Raw genomic sequence first — 5,130 nt, forward strand, 5'->3', positions numbered from 1 at the left:
TCTAAACACCGCCACCTGACTAACTGCTGTTTGCTATCAACTAGAGACGATTAAGTTACACAAAGTTATACAATGGGTTTGCGGTGTTGTCAACTTTAAACAAATACCGTCAGTGGTATTGTCCACTTCATCAATGCAGTCGCGGCTAATCCGCACCAAAGTTATTGCGTGCTCCAGACGCCGCAGTTTCGGATAGCCTTGTTTATGTTACACCCGGCTTGTTTGGAGATTTGTGTCTAGAATTTAGTCAGTATAATTACTTCGCAAAAGAGATGTATTGTAAGTAGTTCCATGGCCAACAAATTGCGTGCTATACCTACAGCATATATTGACAATTGATTTTTACCTATAAATAAACTTTTCCATTATGTCTCGAACAGAAAACACCAGACATTTCTAAACTCAAACTAAAATGGAGAAACTCGACGCACTTTAAAAACATACCGTGTTCCATAAAACTATACTCCAAGTTTACGGCCTGGTACATAAAAATCTCAACCGTTGCGAAATTTGCCTAGAGAGCTTTCTTCTCAGCCAAGGGATGGAGATATTCAATTCTTATGCGGTGATTTAGCGATATAGGTAAATATTTTTCAGAAAGGCTAAAATTAACTTGTAAAGAGAAAAAAATGGTTAGTTACTTATAAAATAATATTGGTCAAAAATATTTTTTGGACTTTAATCTTACTATTATAGCTATCTATTCAATCATACTAGCTAAAAAATTCGGCACGAGCTTGCTAATAGTTGAAACGCAAACAACTATTCAGTTTTGCTACATTTATTTATTCAACTTCTGTATAGCCTATATATACAAAATATTATATTTAAATTTTACCATGATCATTTGTTACAATTGTTTAGAAAATCTTGTCAAGTTTTTTACTGAACAACGGACCAGCATTTAAATTAACCGCAACTAAAATGCGAGCAGGTGCAGTGGTGGATTCCCTGCAATCTCATCTATTCCATTGTTGGCAATCCAAGGAGCCGCATGTGTGATCTTAGCGCAATGTGCTCTCGTTGTTCTACCAGTTCTATACAAAACGTGTCGTGTAAGCAAAAGGGCAATCCCGATACAATGCTTTTTCTTTATTTTGTAAGCCTTTCTTAGAAAATTGAAGATTGTGCGCGCGTAAGCCGCTTTCATCCAACGAAAAACTGTAAAAAGCGAAAAGATACAAATACTTTCGGCCTTAATGAAGTATGTCCAGCTAGCCGCAGGCAGCACTTTAAGGAGTGCCAGGTGAAAGCGGGCTCTTTTTATGGCGACTAAAATAAAATCGCCACGCGTGAGTAAAACAGCTCCTGAATGCAACCACAACAATGGCTTTGTATCGCGATAAGCGAATTTATTCCCGCTGCATAAGGTTCTTTTTATGTGAGCAGGATGTGTCTAAGTACAACAACGGATGGGATTGCAAACAGTTGCTGTGTCCAACGGTTATGATCCGTCGTTTCAGCAACACGCCAAATTTGGTCCTCTCATAAAAATAAAAAGCAAAGTAGTCTGGTATCACACGTGTTGTAGAATTTATATATTTATCTACATATGAGATCAGACGTATTCAAAAATGTTGTCAGCAGTTTTAATAATAATACTCGTAAATTTGTTACATGCTGATAGAAAATTCACAAAAGTATTCTAACATATCATAATATTTATATAGGCATATGGCATAATCAAATCTACTCTCTAAGAAAATATATTTGTATCGACGCAACACGTGCGGAGCTAAGTTATTAAAAATATATTTTAAGCTTTTTCTGCCAAGAAATAAACTAGAAAAAGCATCCGTGTTGCATTTCAATGTTCTAAGTTATAAAATGGCGTGCATAAATGCTGACTGTGTTCCGTTAATTGTAGCTTTTTTTTCTTTTAGAAAACTTCGTTATTAAAAATATTTTTTAAATTATATTCTTAAGGTGCTACTTAAGATTTACTAAACAACATAAGGAAATTAATTCTGACGCATGCGTATTTTTTGTTAAGTATTTAAACAATAAAAATTGTTGACAATATCACGTCCTAACAAAAGAGACGGCAAGTGATCTCTAAAAAAGTTCGATAATCTCATGAAGACGGAATTTATGAGGCTCATAACAGAAAACAAGAGAAACAATAAACTGGCAATACTTAATGTGGACGTGAAAGAGCTTGGTGCCAATTAATTTTTGCTGAAGCCCGGTTTATGTTCCCGGATAAATAAGATTTAGCCAAGGGAATTTTGGAGGGAACAGAACTGCCATTTTTCATAAGTAAATTATTTTTATACACAATATTTAGTTCACACAATTTACATTAAGTAAAAAAAAAATAAAATGAAAAATGTATTAACAAATCATTTGGAAAATAAAATTTTACAAGTTCTGTAACAAGTACAATAATAACGAGCGTACAAATATCTGAGAACGTAAAGCAATAGATATGGTATTTCACGAAAATAGAAATGCTTAGTTTCTAAGACATTTTCGTTGACAATTTATTTGTTTTCAGTTATTTACTCTGATGTAAATACCTGAACTTTCTTCTGTTCTCACATTATTTTGCTTGTGAAGGCGGCTCGTAAAATGTCTAGATCGTAACCCGCCTTGACCTATGACCAATCCCATGGCTAATACTCTATAACTTACCTGGAATCTTTTGTCGTTCTATTTATTATTGTTCCCATAAATAAGGGGCATTCTGTTTATTTCCGATACTCAGTTGTTTGTTGGTCCCGATATTCTCTCCAAAATCTCAAATTTTTGCATCAATCTAAATTTTTCGCAGTCAATTAGCGCATGCAAAATATAAAAATAATATACAAACTTTATTTGCAGATCCGTTTAAAATCAGGTATTTGAACACTCTAGGCTCGGACGCTTTTTACCTAAGACCATTAACTAACTTCATAAGTCAAGCTCCTATGAATTCTTACTTATTTCACATAACATCTGAAAAGTCACAAACAAGTCGCAAAGTGCATAAAGTTGCAACGCATCAAGTCATTCCTTCCTTTTATATCCTCAGTTCGCGAGAGGCCGAGCGAATGACTAAATAATGACCAGGATAACGCGTTTTTATTGCCGCCTCCGCGTAGCGAATATATAAATGAACCCTCTAGGGAGTGTTAAAGACGCCAGGAAAGAACTCCTGTCGAAACAAGTCGAGCTAGGAGAAACGGTAGTAAACCTCCCCATCTTGAGACGCCGTCCTAGCTGAGCTGCAAATACGACAAAGCGGCGCGACTCGACGCTGTATGTGACCTGTGTAGCTGTGTGCGGTCGCTGTATACTTATCAAGCGTTGCATGTTGTTGCGGTAGAACCATAGCACATCAATAACGCGGGGTAAAACAGCATTCTAAAGCTTTACACGAAACTATTGTTGGAACACAAAAAATAATAAGAATTGTATAAACAACGATCCAATTTCGCAACAAATTCGCACAGACGACATTCCGATGGCGGCGGCGCGAGCCGGCTCGAAGCCCTAATTGAATATTTTACGAGTAGAGGCAATGAAATTTGAATAGCCTCTTGCGGGCAAAGTGTATGTTTACCACGCTAGTTTACCGCCCTGTGTTGGAACTTTAGTTTTGGTTAAGTGTGAATTATGTTTTGACGCGGACTAAAAGTAATAAGCTCAAAGTTAAGCGAAATGGGAAACTATTTTCTATAAATAAAGATTCGTTTTATCAACACCTTCTCATATCTATCATATATTTTGCCCGTTCGTTATACTCGTACATCCACATTAACAGTATATTCATATGTCTAATTGACATTATGCTGTTATAGGTGTTTTTTAATCATAACTATTACACGTAGAGATTAATTCGTACAAGATTTAATAACACGGCTCCAGTGTGAATTGTAATTCTGGAGTGTTTAAATATTAAAACTTTAATTGTATTCCCGACTCCATGGCCGTAAAGAAGCCGGCGAGCCGTTTCTTGATACACTATTAATGCAATTGTTCGAAAACAGCGCAAGGCAATAAAATGTTGCCTTCAGGTAGAATAACCGCCCCACTTTGCAACCGTAGTTATAATTTTTCGCATTGCGGATTTCAAGTTAACATATTTCATTTAATTTTTTAACGTTTTTTACGAATGAATCTGTTTTAACGACGCCGAATGGAATTTCATAAGGTAAGGTTTGTATATCCCATAAATGTTTTAATATTAAATCGGATTCAACAAATTAAATATTTAATTCGATTCCCTCTTAGGAATTCGTGGAAATTCACATTCTTTCTCCATAAAATTCGTAGATACTTTTATAATCGACTTACGGGAACTGTCGCTTTCCTTGAATTCTGTTTAATATTTTTGTGAATAAAGCCGATATTTTATTTATTTAAGTTTATTTTAAGGAAACTTTAAATTTTTTGTTACAGATTTCTATACCTACATTCCTTTTAGATAATTTTTTTCACCTTCCAAATATGTCCACGCTACCAGATGAGAAAGCATGAAAGGAACTTCTATCGGGTTTCCTATCAGATAATACCAAAACCCAAATATGTCCGAGCAAAACCCAAGCTGAAAGAATATAGGAAAAACAATTTCCTTCGCCATGAAGCCGAGACTGTCTCGTCGACAGGTTGGAGAAATGTGCTGACTGCAAACTGCGATACGAATGGCAAATGCACTGTTGCATTACCGGCGAAGTGAGACGATTGTCTAAATAGAAACGAGTGTCAAAACAGATGCTGAACTTTATCAAGACCAGTTTCGTACAATGATACAAACTGTATGCAGTACTTGTGCAATTATGAATATTATACGTATCTCTCTCTCATCTGAAAGTTTTTGCGGTTACTTAGCTAGCCGCAGAGCGTCAAAGCCCAAGCTCCGCTTTCCTACTTTTTGTTCTGCATTTCGCACGTAAATTATAAATGTATACTTGTCAAAGGTTCAGTTCGAATCTGAATCATATAATTTGCCACACGCTTTCTTTGACGAAAAAAACTTTAATGATATCAACCAGCGTTAGCATTTGAAATTGATAAGGTAATTGGCAAAACCGCTCCATAATGGCATCCGTAATGATAATTGAATGAAAAGTTGCTGTTGGGAAATTTACTACTATTTATTTATAGGATCATTTCTAATAATATTACGTTTTTTTAAATAATAAAATG

This window comes from Plodia interpunctella, chromosome 1, assembly GCF_027563975.2.
Source record: "Plodia interpunctella isolate USDA-ARS_2022_Savannah chromosome 1, ilPloInte3.2, whole genome shotgun sequence".
NCBI classification, from domain to species: Eukaryota; Metazoa; Arthropoda; class Insecta; order Lepidoptera; family Pyralidae; genus Plodia; species Plodia interpunctella.